Below are 19,740 nucleotides of genomic sequence, written 5' to 3'. Positions count from 1 at the left end.
GTGAGCTTTGTTGAATCACAACTTGTACGTTTTCTTAAGCCCCGGTCATGGCACTTACGGAACACCGGAACCCGCTGTGCCAGTGGCGGCCCCCAGGCGGCGCTGCGGGGACAGCTAAGCGGGCCGCCTGCGCCCACCGCAGAGGCTGACGGGGACGGGGATTCGATTTCAATTTTTTTAAATTGTGGTAAATATGTTATCATAAAATTTGCCACCTTAACCCTTTTTGAGTATACAGTTTGGTGGCATTAATTACTGTGCATTCTCAGTGTTTTGCAACCATCACTATTTTCCAAAACCTTTTTGTCACCCCAAACAGAAATTCTATAACCATTAAACAATAATTTCTCATTCTCCCCTCTTCCCAGCCCCTGGTATCCTCAAAGCTACTTCCTGTTTCTATGCATACGCCTATTCTAGATACTTCATGAGTGGAAACATACACTCTTTGTCCTTTTGTGTCTGGCTTATTTCACTTAGAATAATGATTTAATGTTCATCCATGTTGCAGCCTGTGTCAGAACTTCATTTATTCTCATGGATGGATAATATTCCACTGTATGGGATATCATACTCTGCTTACCCATTCCCCTGTTGGACACGTGGGTGGCTTCTACCTTTCGGGTACTGTGAATAGCGCTGCAGGACACACTGGCACACAGGCATCTGCTGAAGTCTGCTTTTAATTCCTTTGGGTATATACCCAGAAGTGGAGTTGCTAGCTCACATAGTAATTCTATGATTAACCTTTTAAGGAATCAGCAAACACTTTTCTACAGCAGCTGTACCATTTCACAATCCTACCAGCACTGTACAAGTGTTCTAATTTCTCCATATTACCAACACTTGCCATTTCCCATTTTTTCTTTTTTTTCCTCAAAAAACTAAAACAGCCATCTTAGTAGGTGTAAAGCAGTATCACATGGTGGTTTTGATCAGAATTTTCTTAACGACTAATGGTGTTGAGTATCTCTTCATGTACTTATTGGATATCTGTTATCTTCTCTAGAGAAATGTCTATTTAAGTGCTTTGCCCATTTTCGAATTGGGTTGCCTGTTTGGTTGTTGTTGAGTTGTAAGTGTTCTTCATAGATTCTGGATATTAGTCCCATGTCAGACATAAGCTTTGTAAACATTTTATCCCACTGTGTAGGTTGTCCTTATACTTCCTTGATAATGTTCTTTGATGCATAGCAGTTTTAAATTTTGATAAATTATAACATCTATTTTTTCTCTTGTTGCTCATGCTTTTGGTGTCATACCTATGAATCCATTGCAAAATCAAAAGTCTGAAGATTAACTTCTGTTTTCCTCTAAAAGTTTTAGGGTTCTGGATTTTATATTTAGGTCATTGATCCATTTTGAATTAACTTCTATATATGATGTGAGGTAGGAGGTCCAACTTCATTCTCTACAATGTGGAAATCAAGTTATCCCAGCACCATCTGTTGATGAGACTATTCTTTCCCAATTGAATGGATTCAGTGTCCTTGTCAAAAATCTACTGGCCATATAGATCTATGGGTTTTTTCTGAACAATAAATTCTAATTCTTCAGTCTATATGTCTATCCTTATTCTAGTGCCACACCGTTTTGATTCCTGTAGCTTTGTAGTAAATTTTGAATTGAGGAGGAGGAAGAAGAAGAGGAGGAGGAAGAGGAAGAAGGGGAGAGGAGAAGGAAGAAGAGGAGAGTTGTTGAGAAAAAGCAGGACAAGGAATGGAAGACTAACTGCAGTTTTGGAAAATGATAGTTTTTTTTTTAAGTTGCTTCCAGCTACAGGGTGCAAAATGAAGAGAAAACATCACCAGGACTTAATTTTGGATGGGGAATGAGGGAGAGGCAAGTCTCAAGGACAAAGCTTCCTTTCTGGCTTACACAGGGTACTGAAGTAAGGACTGTGGGAAGAAGACTAAGTTTGCAGAAGGCAGTGGTGTGTGCATGTGTGTGCTCAGTTTGGTTTGGGGCAGACTAAGTTCAGATGCCTTTTAGAAATCCAAGGGAAGATGCCAAGCAGCTATGTGGAGATACAGCTGAGGACTTCAGGAGAGCACATGCTGAAGATCTGTGAGACACGTAATAGTAACCAAAACCATAAATGCAGATTTGACTTCCCCAGGACAGAATATGGCAGAAAGAGACCTAGGCCCCAAGAACTAAGAGCAAATCCAGGAGAGCTATCCTACAGAAATCCAGTGAAGATAGGATTTCAAAAAGTGCAGAGTATCACTGAAAAGTCAAAAAGCAAAAGGAACTGAAAAGTCCACTAGATTTAGCAAACTGTTGGTCACTGGTGACTTTAGCAAGAGTAATGTTATTTTGTTGAAATAATATTGTTCCAAACCAGATCAGGGTGGGTTAAGGAGTGACAGGTGGAGAAACTGAAACAGAAAGAGAGCCCTTCCCAGAAGACAGACTGAACAAAGGGAGGAGGCAGATGGGAAAGGACCTGGAAAGAGATGAGAAGGCACAGGAAGGTCTACAGTTATGCAAATTTTATCCTCATTTTAATTAAAATACGTACATATGATTTTTCAAAAATCAAACAATCCCAAACCCCATACCCCTATTGCTGCTACCCTACGGCAACCCCTGCCCTCTATTTTAGTTTTGTTTTTTGGTACTTACCTCTGTATTTATAAGCCCCACCCTTACCTACTGACGTCCTACCTCAAGTCAATTAATCTCTTCCACACACACCCACCCCAACACAAATGCACATACGCTATCCTTCCTCTTATCTTCTCGATAAAGTCATACCCCACTTTCTAGTTAAACCAGCATTCACTGTTTTAATTACCAGGACAACGTGCTGACACTCACAACTGCTCTGAACTCTTATCACATCTCCAGCTCCCCAAGATCAGTCCAGACATTTCCCCAGACACGGAGCAGGGCAACTGTGGGCTCATCTCCTCTATTTACTTCCTCTCGGGACTGCAGTCGCCTATTGCCCAGTGCTGGAAAGCAATAGCCTTGTGTATTTTACCCAGTTTCATCATGGATGGTGGGAATGTAAGTCCATTAGTAGTTGCTCTGCCTTGGCCAGAAGTAGAAGTCTAGACTGTCTCCTAGTACCCCTGTTTCTAGCAGGGCATCACCCACTTTCAAGACAGTCTAAATGAGAACTGTTCTCATTTGCCCTTTTCAGAAAATACACCTCAAGGCATTTGCAGTATAGAAAAGGGTAGTGAGCTGGCTGCAGGTGCTGGGGAAGGGCTCTGTGCATGTAACTACCACAGACTGGGAGCGATCACCCTATTCTCAGCCCCCTTCACTTCCCCACCCCCAGAGGGACCTCGTGCCTCTAATTCTTGAGATTTCCATGGTTTTGAGGCTCAAACTGGCATGTTCCTTGACCTTCCCTCTCAGGCACTTACCTTTCCTGCTAAATCAAAAGACACTTCCACCACTTTCTTTCCAGTTTCCAAAATGTCATCTTTTCTACACTCTAGTCTATCTCATTCTTTTTGTCTATATATATGGATATATATACATGTGTGTGTGTGTGCGTGCGCACACACACACACACACACACAACAACGCTCATTTCAATAGGGTTTCAGGAAAGAATGCACATTCAGTTAATCATGTTTCAACAAAGTCAGGTTTGAACTGTTTGTTTCAAATACGAAAGACTTCAAAATGTTTGAGATCCTATAAAAAGATTCACTAGAGAGGATGAGGTTGACTATGTAAGAGAGAAAAGACATACATAAACTTTTTTTTTTTTTTTTTGAGACAGAGTCTCACTCTGTTGCCCAGGCTAGAGTGAGTGCCGTGGCGTCAGCCTAGCACACAGCAACCTCAAACTCCTGAGCTCAAGCGATTCTACTGTCTCAGCCTCCCGAGTAGCTGGGACTACAGGCATGCACCACCATGCCCGGCTAATTTTTTCTATATATATATATTTTTTAGCTGTCCATATAATTTCTTTCTATTTTTAGTAGAGATGGGGTCTCGCTCTTGCTCAGGCTGGTCTCGAACTCCTGAGCTCAAACGATCTGCCCACCTTGGCCTCCCAGAGTGCTAGGATTACAGGCATGAGCCACCGCGCCCGGCCCATAAACTTTTTTTAAAGCCAGAAGATCAAATTCAAGCCAGAGAAAACATACTTTCTCATAAGATCAAAAAAAGTATATCACATGTAAATTAACAACTTTGGCCACATTTGAAAAGATTTATTAATATTTATAAATCTAAAGAATCCTAAGGAAAATAATTATCTTCTCCTAAATAGAAATTCAGCAATATGCCATAAAATTATTGAAATCAATATAAAAGAATAGTGAAAAGAAAGTATTCAATTTTCTCCTGCTTAATCATAAAAAGTGGGGAACTATAAAGGGCTTCTCTGTTAGCCTCAAGTATTTGATGCATAAAAATGTCCTATGTATCTACATAACCTGCACTGGACCTGCCAGAGCATAGCACAGTTCCCGTAAGAGTTAGTTTGTTTTGACACTTTCTTTACATTCTGTGGGACAGAGACCATACACTGTTCAGCATGGGATCCACAGCTTAACATGGAAAAGTCTGAATTTAATAATTCTCAAACACTGTACAACACTGTATCCTGGGGAAGTAAATAAATCTATATAAACAGAAATTTTGGGTGCTGATTGCATAATTCAAATTTTTGCTTTCTTTCTCTCTCTTTTTTTTTTTTTTGAAATAGAGTCTCACTCTGTGGCCTGGGCCAGTGTACAGTGGTGTCATCACAGCCCACTGCAACCTCAGACTACTGGGCTCCAGCGATTCTCCTGCCTCAGCCTCCCGACTTGCTGGGACTACAAGCGTGTGCTACTACACCTGGCTACTTTTTCTATTTTTTGTAGAGACAGGGTCTTGCTCTTTCTCAGGATGGTCTTGAACTCCTGGCCTTAAACAATTCTCCCACCTCAGCCTCCCAGAGTGCAAAGATTACAGGTGTGAGCCAAATTTTTGCATTCTGAACACATCAAAGACACTATCACATACAAAAATAACCTAAAGCACAGTTTTGCTGTCTACACATTTCTCCATAAAAATGGAAGTCTGCAAAAAATCATAAATTATGGAAGAGATTTGAGTTGTAATAGCTTATCAACAATTTACTACATAAAAAAATGAGAATATCACCTTAATCTAAAAATTTTAGAACTACATTATGAAACCTAGGCTGTTAGTTTCTGTACTTGCTATAAATGATTTTGGTTTTATCCAAGGTGGGTTATGTGTCCAAACCTAACAAATATTAAATGACAAATTTCCTCCATTAAAAACCCTAATATTTTACACTTCTAATAGAAGGTAGCCTATAAATATATAAAGCTAACATTTCAAAATGTAAAAAGTTCTTTATTCACAGAAAGGAAAAACTCTTTCATAAGGAAGAATGTCATTTGCAAGCAAAAGGGAGTAATAATTATTAGTGATTATTCATTTCTGCAGGGACAGAAAGAACTAGAAGAAGGTTAAAAAGTTTTTTTTTTACATCTTGTCATGTAAAATTATGATTAAATATAACATAAATGTCTCCCTATTCAGCAAAGATAAACAAGTATTCTCATAAAAATATAGTAAGAGTTGAAAATATTTGCTGGTAGACAACACTACTAATTTTGCATAATTTTGCACTCCACGTTGTTGGGCCAATGAAGTTTTTTAACAGTGATCTAAATCAATACCGCAATTGGAAGTTTATGGAATTATAAGCATAATACATTATATTTTTGTGATAACTTTCTGGTTTGTATTGACTAATGATGGTCATTTCTAATGACTTTTCCTAAAATGTTTTTGAATACTTAAAAATTAACTCTATTACTCTCAGTTGTCTATAGCAATTCATATCAAAAGCACACCTAATTTTGTTTAATGGACATTAAAGAAAATAGGAAAAGTGCCCAGTTCTATTAAAAGTGCATATTCCCTTTAGTGGGAAGTGTTGTAAAATTTTACTTATTTCAAAAATTAACCTAGAATCATTCATCCAATGTTTTTGAGCACCTTATTTGCTGAGCACTGCTCTAGGTACTCAGGATATAGTCGTGAATGATTCAGAAAGGTTCCTATACTTATATGGCTTACTGTTAATATTTGAGGGTATTGGGGGAACAGACAATAAATGTGAAAAAAAAAAGACAATTTCAGATAGTGACAAGTCCTGTGGAAAAAAAGAAAAGAAAAGGAAAAAAAACAGCAGGCAATGGGGAGGGCCACTTTAGATTGGGTGGTCAAGGTTGCTATGGTGGTCATCAGTGTTGTTCACTAAATACTTCTAGTTGTCCTAAGCACCAGCCGTATTGCACTTGTAAAGGAAAATAAAAATCTCAGGACCCTCCAACTCCCTATGCCAAAGGGAAGGTCAAGCCCAGATGCTGAGTCATGCAACACCCTCTTGCAAATGAACAGCTGTTACTAACACTATGGCCAGATTGCCACAGAAAGGTAAAAGTCTTCAGGCATCCACACAGACAGTTCCCACAGATCATTCATAAGGACACTGTTTGCTGGCCTCCCATCAATGAGGACATGCAAATTGTAACTTCCGGGTCTGCAGGCTAAGTCTAGCTCCTAAAACTAAAGGCCACTTTGATTCCACACTAATAATGTGGATTACAAGTTTATCTTCCCAAGTGCAGAACAGAGACAAGACCATTCTTTCTTCCAGCTACCCAGGGACATCTGCATAACCGATTCTTGCTTTACTCCTTTTTCTCTTCAAACATTTACCTAATCTTGTGTAAAATGCAGATTTCCTGGCACTAACTAAAATCTCACAAGAATGTAACCATTTGCATCACGGCCCACCCTCTCCCCTTTTCTCTTTCTATATGCCCTCACTCTTTAAATACTGAGTTTCCAAATCCCTCTTCAGATAGCACAGGGCACAGATGCTTCTGTGGTTTGTCCTTGAACTTTGGCTTCGTAACCCTCCACTGACTGAGATCTTTGCCTGGCCACCTATTTGGGTTGTCACACTTCCCCATAGCCCTAAAAATGTGATTTATGACACCTGGCATTTGAAGATTCAAGAATCTTACTCTGATTTGCTACGCTTTCTCTATATACCACAGGCAATGGCAACACCCCGATGGTGGCTGCTGTCAGCCTGCTACCAGAAGGAGGACCATTCGAGGCAGAGCTCCCACTAACCCATGATGGATGGGTAGCATGAGCAAGAACCGTTGTTTTGAACCACTGAGGTTTGGGGTTGCTTGTTTCACAGCACAACCTAACCAATCCTGCCTATCATAGAAAGTTAAGGAGATCATAAATGAAGTAAAACAGCTAGGCACACCAAGGGGAAAACACATGCAAAGACATAACTGAGAAAGGACAGTGGCGGGAGTGTGGTGAATAAGGAGAATCACATGAAAGAGGTGGAGAGCTGTACTCAGATCAGGCCACGCAGGATTGAAAACAGACTATGGGCAGCTTGGGCTCAATACCATTTCCATAGGCGAGCAAGGTGGGGATTTTAAGCTGGAGTGGGTGGGATGGGCATGGGAGGGCTTTTAAGGGAAAAGCTACCTAATGAATCATGAACAGGTAAAGTCCCTTTCTACCACCAAATTCCAGATGAGTGATCTCAGGCTCAGACAAGAGACCAAACTGTACCTTTCTGGAGAAATTAAATGATCCCAGAGAAAGAACCTTCAGACACTGATATCTGAAGGAACCTAAAGAAAAAGCCATCTGACCACCTGACATCCCAACAGTAAAACCCACACAAAGAATGTCCAATTAGCTTCCCAATGTCTCACTCATAAATACAAACAGACAGCCAGGAATCACCAGACATTTGAGACCAGCTTCTCCACAAAAGAGAGAAAGAGGTCACATGGAGCAAACAGAAAATACATATAATTGATATCATAGAAGAGTAAGAAATGGAATCGCACCTATAAACCATAAATAGGATACTCTAAATAGAAATATTCAAAAAACTTTAAAATATGATAAACAAATTTAATTAAAGGGTTAGAAAATAAAGTTGAGGCAATCTTGCACAAAGTAGAAACAAAAGACAAGAAATGCACAAATAGGAGATAAGAGAAAACAATTTTGTGATACAATATCTGAATAACAAGAGTTACAGAATGAAAACAGAGGGGAAAAATTATTCAAGAAAAGTACCTACCAATGAAAATTGGCATCTGCAAATGGACAAAGACCATGAAATGCCCAGCATATGAATGGAAGGAAGCACAAAGCACATCCACCTGGAAAGCCAAACACTGGTGGTAAGAAGAGGAGATGAAAGGCTCCCCAGGGTGGGTGACAGGAGAGGTCATAAAACAAACTGGTATCAGATTTCTCAGTAGCAACTGTGGAAGCTAGAAAATCATGGGTGAATGCCTTCTACATTGAACAAAAAAAAAAAAAGAAGTGGAAGATGAAGATGTGACTCAATTGCTACAATCACAGGATAAAACTTTAACACATGAGAAGTTGCTTCTTATGAATGAGCAAAGAAAGTGGTTTCTTGAAATAGAATCTACTCCTGGTGAAGATACAGTGACCATCATTTAAATGACAACAAAGGATTTAATAAATTTAATTGATAAAGCAGTGGTAGGGTTTGGGAAGACAGACTCCAGTTTTTTTTTTTTGTTTGTTTGTTTGTTTGTTTGTTTTTGGAGACAGGGTCTTGCACTCTTGCCTGAGCTAGAGTGCAGTGACATCATCATAGCTCACTGCAACCTCAAACTCCTGGGCTCAAGCCATCCTCCTGCCTTAGCCTCTCAAGTAGCTTAGACTACAGGCACATGCCACCCCACTCAGTTAATTTTTCTACTTTTTATAGAGACAGGGTCTTGCTATGTTGCTCAAGCTGGTCTGAAACTCCTGACCTCAAGAGATCCTCCTGCCTGAGCCTTTCCTATGACTCAAAATCCAGAAGCAAAGCAAATGAAAGGCTGAAAAATGGGACTACCACCACATACACACAAAAACACAAAAAGACCCCACAAAACCTAAAGCAAACAAGCAAAATTAAAACATTTTACATGTCCAAAGTACACCATAAACAAGGTAAAAATATAAATGACAAATGGGATAGGTAAAAGTAAAAGAAATTTTTACAAATTAAACTATGAATTAAGGGTTAATATCCTCGATATGTTAAAAAAAAAAAAAAAGAAAAAAAGAAAAGAAACCTCTAAAATTTCAGAAAAATCCCCAAAAACTCAATGGGAAAACTGAGCAAAAGATATGGACAAACAGAAAACACAACACAAAAGGTCAAGTTATGGAAAGACAATTTCTCTTAGAGAAGACCAATTTCTAAACTACATCTAATATAGCATTTCTATTTAATACCTATCAGACTCGCAAAACTATAGAAGCCTGGCAATGTACTCTGTCGTACAACTGTACAGAAACAGGGATTCTCATACAGCAGTGGTGGGAACAGAAAATGTCTCAGTCTTTATGGAGGGGAATGTGGCAATAACCACCAAAATTACATCTGCATTTTCTCTTTGACCCAGCAATCCCACTGGCAAAATCAAAAATGATGTACCTACACATTCATGTCTTATAGCAGTCTTTGTAATAGTAAATCCGCAAGGAACTGGTGGAATATAGTGCAGGGCATCTACACAGTGGAATGCAAACTGGAAAAAAGGGATCATATCATGTCAAAAGGCAACCAAAGAAAAAATATAAATGGATAAAGTGGACAACATCAAAATTAAAAACTTTTATGCTTCAAAGGACACCATCAAGAAAGTGACAGTCACAGAATGGCCAAAAAGACCTGCAAATCCTACATCTGATAAAAGACTTCTACTCAAAACACATAAAAGGTTTTTACAATTCCATATAAAGACAACCCAACTAAAACATGGACAAAGGATGTGAACAGACATTTATTCAAAGAAGATAAACAAACGGCCAATAAGCACTAGGATGCTCAACATCACTAGTCATTAGAGAAATGCAAATGAAAATCACACTGAGATGCCACTTCACGGACAATAACAAGTGCTGACAAAGATGCAGAGAAACTGGTATTTTCATTCTTTGCTGGTAGGAATGTAAAATAGTACAGCTGCTTTCAAAAGCAATTCAGCAGTTCCTCAAAAAGAAAACAGAGTTGCCACATGACCACAGCAATTCCACTTCTACATATATGCCCAAAAGAACTGAAAATATATATGTCCACACAGAAACAGGTACATGTATATTCACAGCATTATTATTCATAATAGCCAAAAAGTGGGAAAAACTCAAATGTCCATCAACTGATCAATGGATAAACAAAATGTGTTACACCCAATGGAATATTATTGACACAATGAAACATTATTCAGCCATAAAAAGGAATGAAGTAGTGACACATGCTACAACATGGATGAACCTGGAAAACATTCTAAGTAAAAGAAGCCAGACACAAATGGCCATATATCATATGATTTCACACATATGAAATGTCCAGAATAGATAATCCAGAGACAGAAAGTAAAATAGTGAATGCCAGGGGCTGGGATGAGAAGAGAATGGGAGACGACTGATATTGCATCTGGGGTTTCTTTTGGGGACAGTGAAAATGTTCTAAAAGCAGATACTAGTAACAGTTGCAAAACCTTGTAAATAGACTAGAAACCACAGAATCATATTTATGGAAAAAAGTCACTGGAGCCAATTTACATGTCACTTTGTTCAAGTGGGGAGTCAGCAGAGGATTATTTTTGTAGCTTCTATGTAAAATTATCAATTAACAAAGAATTTTCAATGATTCCTGATTTTTCCGTGTGTCTCCTCTTCCTTTGAGACTTTCCCCCACCCTCTAGGAAAGTTTCCCTCATTACTGTTACTATTAACATTTAAAAGTATCTGTTATGGACATTTTTCAAGCTTACAAAAGTAGAGAGAATTATATAAGCCTTTGTGCTACAATAGTTTATTAACATGTGACATGTATTTAAATCTAAATTATTTTCCTGAAATTGCCAAGACCCAGGCCACAGCCTGAGGCAGGGCTAATCACTCAAACCTGCCAGGATGGTGCTGGGCCAGGCATGTAACGCTTTCAGGCTAACTTTGGGTGAATTCTGGCAAACTATTTCCTTCACTCACAATGACATTTCTCAAACTTTCTCCTTCATTATCTTTGAAGATAGGATGGGCAAGGTAACTAGTGACCATTGCATCATCTAAGGAGCAGGGTTCCATAAAAAAGGAAGAGAAAGAAGAGTGAACACAATGCACTTCATTAGACTGTTTCAGCCTTTGTCCTTTCTCACAATAAAGTGCCATTCTCCTAAGTGATACAATGTCTACTTAAAGTGCAAGGCTTGAGAAAGTATAAAATCCATCCCCATATACACCAAAACATACCCAGAATGTAGAGTACAGATATTTAAAATGTAAGGTAACTGAATATATTTAGTTATACTTTACTAGTGTGTTGCTCTTCCAAATGTAAACTCTATGTTTAAGATATCACCAGTTCACTGCCTTGAAGCAGTTCTCAGGCCACAGTGCAGGGACGGAGACTCCAAAAGGAGCCTGAGGACTGAGCTGTGGAGACAGAGACCAGAGACTGAAGTGGCCAATTTTCAGTTTAGTCTTTTTTCAGATAATTCATATTTTTCAAAGGCAATTATTTTCTGTGATTGATACTTCAGATTCTTTCCTTGCTTATTATTTACAATATTTAGGATAATTGTATGAAATGGTACCTACTTAAGAATACTGACTCACAATAGTATAACCACCTAACATTTTCTACTCTGTTCAAGATCAAATTTTATAAAAATATTCTCTTTAAAATGCAATTCTAACAGCAGCAATTAAGAATATAATTCTTGACTGTATCGGATAATCTGAAACTGAGAAAATTATGTGTATTTAGAAAATTTGACTGAACACACTTTAAAAACACAGAACTTTGTGTGTTCTCCCCCGAGGTAAACTGAGAAGACAGAACACTGACACTACTGGGAATCCAGCCACCTGGGGAAGGGCCATGTCACAGTGGGAGAAGCAAATAAAGAACATGGACCAGACTCTGCTGAACACCCTGTCAACAGTACCAGGCCCAGGGAGGCTTTCCTGTCACTTCCTAGATGTCCCTGTTCCTTTAAAACCAATCTGCCATGCACCTTGACTTTTGTGAAACTGGTCGAGAATTATGAAACTATATTACAGAGGAATTAAAGAAACCTGTGGAAATTAGCACAACTGCCTAGGTCCTAGGATCACTATGAAGCCTCAAAATGCTTGTGTGAGAAATACAGTTAGCAAGGAGTGAACACAGATATTGTCCAGTAGTGGCTGAAGCCACAGTAAGTCTTACAGCTCAAGGACTTCTTCCCAGAACAAAGGAATTAAGTCATACTCTCCTCATACTCAGCCCAAAGGCTTTGAATCTATTGCTGTGGATGGGTCTTGCAGCTCAAGGACTTCTTCCCAGGGCAAAAGAAGTCAGAATCTTCTAGAACTCAACTGAAAGACTTTGAATCTCCTCCTCTGGATGGCCATCCCCACTGAACAACCTGTAGGCGGAAATGCCACCCCCAATCTGAAGGAACAGGAAGAATTATCTGAAACCCAGATAGAGGCCAGGGAAAAGAGGAGGCTAGCCAGAGAGCAGGGCAGAGCCCGGAAAACTTTCTCAGGTTGTCTCACCACGGACTGCAGATGTGACCCCAACACGCTCGGTCCGACTGCCCTAGGGAAAGGCTTCCAAGCTTTTCTGATTTTCCTACAGGATTAAGAGAAATCTGGAGCTCTGAGGGCAGAAGGGGCAGGAACACCATGCTGCTGCTTTTCAGTCCAGTTACTGGAACGCCCAGACATTCAAACTGGCTTCAGCCTATCTCCTGAATATTACCTACCTCAAGATATGGTACATATTTACCTGTGATTATAGGTATATCTGAGCCCATCGGGGAACATCAGCCAATGGTACCTTTGATATCCATCTTACCTAGCAACACGGTAGCATTTCTGAGGAACCTGAAAAGACTTAAGGCTTTCTTCCAGGATGCATTTATTTTTCAGGTTGTGTTTTTTTTCCCCCAGATTGTTTTGATTATCATCTGTTTTTCCCCAGGAAACTTAATTGATCTGATTCTTGAAAGAGAATTTCTGAGATTTAGAGCGAAAGGTCCCAGGGTACACCATTTTCTATAATCTATTCCAAAAAGAAATATTTAAAAAGAAAGCATGAATACCACTTAGAAAAATAAAAAATTTGAAATGTGAAACATTTAAAAAAGTGTAACTTTTAAAACTTAGAGCTTAGATCCATCCCCAGAGATTCTGGTTTAATGTTTTTTTAAAAATTTAAAAAGCAATTTAGATGCTCACTCATGATTGAGAACCAGCATGCTAAATATTGTTTCTTCCTAATGTGACTTGTGTAGCATCATCACCTAGAATCCCAAATAATTCATTTAAAACAATATGGTACAAATACTGCTGTAACTAAGGCTTACAAGAGTACATTTTTCATCAGCATTTGTCTAAAAATGCAGGTGAACCAAGAGAAAGTCCAACTTTATATTAGACTGCTCGTCGTTTGGCTTTTAAGTCACTTGAAAGTAACTGGGACTAAAACTAGTTTTATTTGAATAGTCCTTAAAAACAATAAAAACTTTCAAATGATTCAAATGGCAGTTTCTTGCCTGAAACAAACCAACGTGGATATTAATCACAAGTAAGAGGCTTCTTAAGATTGTGTAGAACATATATGTGAAGAGTGGTAAATAAGTAGGTATTTCAAAAGAAACGTTTCAGGTATGTTGATATTAAATGATATTAAACTTGATATTTCCAAACATATAAGAGAAATGATAAATTATAAGTACAGTAGAAAAAAATTACTTTAGACTTTATATTGTCTATAATTTAAAAAGATAACATCTCTAATGGTAAATACACCTCCTCCCAAAACCTATTAAATTTGACATCAATGGAAATCCCAAATAAATTATTCTTATTTTTTGACGAGGCAGTTAAAATAAGCATATTTTGTATTAATTGGGGAAGGGCCTCATGTCAAAATTCAATTGAAAATTAAGGACTTGCTCTCTCAAACAGCATTTTTCAGATGCACTTTTGAGATAGAAAAACAATAAGCAGGTAAATCAAGAATCTACTAAAAGAGAAAACTAAAAAATTCATAATAGCTTTCAAGTTGAGAGAGCTTCTCTATACTTAGCCTTCCTTAAAAAATTTGTTTTCTAAAATCTTTCCATAGCTATCAAATATGAGAAAATCATATTTAATAACCCACTGGAACATTACTGTGGATGGCTGTCAGGATGATCTGGATCTGTGGATGCTATAACTCACTCGATCTGTTGCTCTCTTCACCACATGCTTCTCATGAAATGGTATTTTATTTTAGATGACAGTGCATACCTAATGGAATTCTGAAGCCTTAGCATTTACTGCAGCTTTCAAGAAATTAGCTATTTCAATGTAAACTGAACTTATCCAGGAGAAGGTATGTTAAAAGATTCCTCAAGACAATGACTTCCCCTTTGAAGACAAGAATGCTTTAATGTTGGAGTTAATTCCAAGTGTTTTCAAACATTTTTCTCCATTACATAAGTATTAAAAGAAAGATCATAGGTCTCCCCACCTCCACTGCTCCTGCCTCAAGTTATCTTTATAACGTGAGCTACCATAGTGACAGCAAGAAAATGAGCCAATTATCCACATTTGTTCTTAGATTGCCAGCTATCAATCATCACCAGTGAAATTGGAATTAACCAGAACTTTATATATGGAATGTTTTGATTACCAGGAGTTTCCTAATATCCCTGCCTTTCCACTTCCTGCTTTTGTAGGTAGAATGAGCATAGTTTTTATATTCTGTTAATATTACATACTTTTGGAGACTTATAAAGGTACATTGGGAACATGAAGGCATATCAGTACAAAGACCCAAGAGGTTGATGGGTTTTAGGGAGACAGAATAGCATAACATAGGTTTGGTAGTCATATCCATGGATTGAAACCAATTTGATTGTCTGTGTGAACTCGGGTACCAGCAATTTAACTGTGTCTCTTCCCTTATTATAAAATCGTTATAACAACATTCCCCTCATGATGCTGTTGTGAAGACTAAATGGAAAATGTACACTGCCTAGTATGGAAGATGCTCAATGATAGACATCTTAAAAAAAAAATGGTAGTGCCACAGGCACTGTTTGTGATAAAAACCTAGCTTGCTAGAAACTGCTTGCAAAGTGGACTTGCAAAGTGATCTAATCTGCATAGTCAAATTAAAATGTATGTAAGTCAGATTCTCTAACTATAAACCATAGTATCTAACTAAATTTTTTAAGTAGTATTTTTAATCCCACTTATGAGAATTAATGTGACAAGCTCTCAACAGAAATCCATTGAAAAATATTTGTATATCTTGCTTTTATGTCCATATGATAAATGCTTAAACTAAGAAAGAAGATCCTACATTCTTTAAATTATATTTTAAATTTACTTAACATACAAGCTGACCAAACAAGGAAAAAACAAAAAAACCCAACACTGAAAACTTTTAAATGGGTCTACCTTTCACTTAAATGCCCAGATAATATCTGGAGAACATAATATATGTTTGGTATTTAATACAGGTCTACTTTTTAACAGAGTACTGTAAAAAATTAACATAAGAAAGTTGCTTTTAGGCCAGGAGTGGTGGCTCATGCCTTAATCCTAGCACTCTGGGAGGCTGAGATGGGCAGATTGCTAGAGGTCAGGAGTTCGAGACCAGCCTGAGCAAGAGCGAGACCCTGGCTCTACTAAAAATAGAAAGAAATTAGCTGGACAACTAAAAATATATAGAAAAAATTAGCCAGGCATGGTGGCACATACCTGTAGTCCCAGCTACTCAGGAGGCTAAAGCAGCAGGTTTGCTTGAGGCCAGGAATTTGAGGTTGCTGTGAGCTAGGCTGATGCCAGGGCACTGTAGCCAAAAAAAAAAGTAAGTTGATTTTAAAAACCCTCAGGTGGTTAATACAGTAAAAAAGTTACAAATTAGAATAAATTTTAAATCATCTGTGCTAACACCTCACAAGTAATTTTAACTCAAATACAATGTATCTTAATTCAGCTTCTGTTCCACAGTACCCTGGACTTGCTCTCTTCTGTTACACTTTATTGTGCTTCCTTCAGTAATTGGGTTACTCTGAACTATAAACTGCAATGGCAAGAACTCTCTTATCTTGTTCACCTCAGCACCTAGCAAGTGTATGGCACATAGCAGAGTTTCAATAAATAACAATGTATTAATAAATGAAGTTAAGACATTAAAATTGCATATATTCTACTTGTACAAAAAATGCAATTTTAATGTGATTTTATGAAACAGATTTAATTATGAAGTAACTTGAACTATAAAAGCATTTATTTAAAATAAAACTAGCTTACCTACTATGCTTATTATTCAGTTTAAAAAATAAAACTTTGTGTACAAGTTTTCAGCAACACATATTTTCCAACTAACATATAAGATAATGTGATCTGGAAATGTATCACTCTCATTTCTGAAGAACATATAGATAACAGTCTATGTGACTCCTTCAAAACTCTGATGCAACAGTATTCTATTACCTTCATCATTTCTCTTTTTAATTTCACATAAAGGTAGACAAACTTTTAGCCACTTATGGAGCAGTCTGGACAATTGCTGATGTTTCCAACTGTAAGTGAAATCTGCCACATACCCAGTGCAAATGCAACTTCACAATGATTTAATAGTCTGAATAAATTGCTTCAGTGTTTGCACATAAGAGTATTTCTATTGCTTCTGATCAAACACATTTAAAAGATCTTACCCTGCACCTTAATTGTGAAAATATATTCCAAGATGCTAAATTTCCCTTAAAAGAAACCTGAGTTAAAAATCAGAATACTACTCTGAAATAGAAAATATACAAAAAAGAAAGATTAAATATCTAATTAGATTCTTTGTTGAATTGAGTTAAATATCTAATTTCCTAAGTTTCCCTCCTAAAGTATGTAATGGATTATACAAATACTAAGAAAAGTCCAAATAATTTTTATGTTATAGACTATTTCTTTCCATTTGTAACTAATTTTGATATTAAAGCTCGTATAGCATTTTCACAATACAAACTAAGTAACTTTTTATGAATTTCCTACAGAAAAAAACATAACAGCAGGTACCTACACACACATAAGCTCTTTCTTTAAAGCAATACTTCATTTCTGTATATGTTTTAAAAATTAAAGTTAAGCCATGATTACTCAAAAAGACTATTTTATTGAGTATTTAGATTTAGAGTCTTATCTCTCTCCCATTATCTTCATTTCTATCATTTACCTCTTATTCCAGGGATTCTCAAACTTTCATGTGACACGGATCACATTCTCTCTCAAAACATCTGATTCACCCACTTCTCTTGTGTGTGTGTTTTTCTGTTTGTCATGCAATGGGATGGGATGAGGGGTGTGCTACAAGGAGGGGAACCTTCTGTAACTTAAAGGAGGACTGCTATGCTTTTAAGATAATACGTAAGGGTTTTAAGTGAGATAATGTTTGTAAATAATTGCACAGTGGCTGATATACAGTAGACAGACAATACATGATATTAATACATGTTATTGTAACTCATCTGTGTTATAAAATCGTAGACACCAAAACATTTCAGAAACCAAGACTACTGGGGGGGCAAAACACTGACAACCTGCAGAGCAACCTCTGCACAGAGTCTCCGCGCCAAAGCAGATTCATACTTGTTTTGAAATGTGACAGTGGCACTGCAAGTAAGTAACTCAAAGTTAATATGTGAGAGATACAAGTAGACATTGAACTCAAATCAGTTACTTTTTACTTCTTGTGAAAATTCCTAGTAAAAATGTTGGTAAGGGATTAAGGACAAGAATACTCCCTACACACCATGTATGACATGCGGTACTATGTATACACCGTTGTCTATGACACCAAGCATTTCGTATACACTGTATGAGACAACAGGTAGCGCTTGCATACACAGCGTGACAAGGGCAGTGTGTACACACAGTACATAGGGCGCCGTGTGAAACACCAGGTGCTGTGCACACCCCGCAAAGCACACACACACACACACACACACCCCGCAAAGCGCACACACACACACACCCCGCAAAGAGCACACACACACACACACACACCCCGCAAAGCGCACACACACACACACACACACACACCCCCCGCAAAGCGCGCGCACACACACACACACACACACACACCCCGCAAGCGCCTCCACAGCTGGCTCTGAAGAAAAGCGCGAGGCAGGACAGAGCAAAGGAAAGTTCGCGGCCGGCCGCCCCCAAGGAGCCCCTTGTCCCAGCGCGGCCCGGCAGCTTCTCCCCAGAGCTCCGGCGGGAGGAGGCGGCGGACCCCACAGGACAGTCCCGGAGGCCCGCGAGGACCCGTTGAGGCAGCGGCGGCCTCGCTCCCGGGGTCGCCCGCAGCCCCCCGGACACGCACGGACCCCCGCCTGGCCTCGGCCCGACCCTGCGCTGCAGCTCCCACCGCCCACGGCGCCCGGAGCCCGCCAAGCGTCCTCTCCTCTCCGCCCTCCGCACCCCGGGGCCCGCGCTGCCGGCCCCAACGCGCAGGGCCCGAGGCCTGGCCAGGCGGGCGGCGCGGGGGCCCGGCGGGCGTGCTCACGCGACTCCGCGGCTTCCCGGCCTAGCAGGCCCCGCGCCGTCCTCCCGGGCCTCCGCCCCGCGCCCCTGGGCTTTCCCCACCATTGTTCTCCGGCTCTGCCGCCCCGCGCCCGGCCCTCCCTCCGGAGCCGCCTGTTCCCGCCGCCCGGCGCCTCTGGGGCCTGAGCCGGGACGGGCGGGCGCGGGCCCGGGGGGCGCCATGTTGGCGGCGCTGCCTCAGAGGACGCCGGGGGGGCCCCGCCGCCCGTACTTACTGTGTGTCCTCACCAGCCGCCGCCGCCGCCGCCGCGGCCAGGCGGGAAGTTAGGCGCCGTTGCCGGGAAAGTTGGCGTCCCCACGGGCCGCTCCTCCCTGCCGCCCGGCCGCCCGGATAGGCCGTGCCCGCCGAGCCCTGCACGCCGCTCCTACCTCCGCTCCGTCCCGGCTCCCGCGCCGCTGCCGCAGCCGCCTCAGCACATCCCGCGCAGCCGCAGGCGCCCTCCGTCCCCACACGCGCCAAGGCGGCAGCCGGCGTCCGCGGTCCTAGCGCCGCTGGTTCTGCCGGCAACAAAACCGGCCACCTGGTTTTAATATCTTTTTAATCCGTGGTCAAGAGGAATTGCAGACAGGTGCTACATTCCCATTCCATGCATATGCAAACAGGACTGCAACAAGAACAGGACCAGCTTTTACCAATTTGGCAAGGTCACCCCAAATCTACGTTCCAAGTAGATTGTCTATCAAAGTCAGTCAATCTGTATCTGACATCTAACGGGAGGAGATCCCGTACACCTGTGGTTTAAAGAAGTATCAGCGATAAGCATACTTTTATAATGCTCACATATTTTCCCTCTTGTCCTTTCTCCCAGGAGTTTGGAAGGAAGACCTTTGGGCTAAAATGTCTTGCTCTCGTTATCAGTCGGCATATGTACTTATACTTAGTTTCAGTCATCAGCAGTCACGTGAGGTCTGAAAGTAGGCAAGTACAGTACAGTAAGTTATTTTGACAGAGAGAGAGACCACATTCACATAACTTTTGTTATAGTATTTTGTTATAATTCTTCCATTTTATTATTATTGTTGTAAATCTCTTATTATGCCTAATCTATGAATTAAACTTTATCATAAACATGT

General features: G+C 39.9%; 1 long non-coding RNA gene across 1 annotated transcript in view; it reads right to left on the bottom strand.

The window, feature by feature from the left end:
• Positions 1–15,912, bottom strand: part of LOC138396970 (uncharacterized) — a 38,361-nt gene extending 22,449 nt beyond the window's left edge. The window contains exon 1 of the long non-coding RNA XR_011236173.1: positions 15,826–15,912. This is a non-coding gene — a long non-coding RNA (uncharacterized lncRNA). The remainder of the gene's footprint in view (positions 1–15,825) is intronic.
• Positions 15,913–19,740: the final 3,828 nt, after the last annotated feature.

Source organism: Eulemur rufifrons, chromosome 1 (genome assembly GCF_041146395.1).
Source record: "Eulemur rufifrons isolate Redbay chromosome 1, OSU_ERuf_1, whole genome shotgun sequence".
NCBI lineage: Eukaryota > Metazoa > Chordata > Mammalia > Primates > Lemuridae > Eulemur > Eulemur rufifrons.
This window is presented reverse-complemented; position numbering and strand designations above follow the sequence as displayed.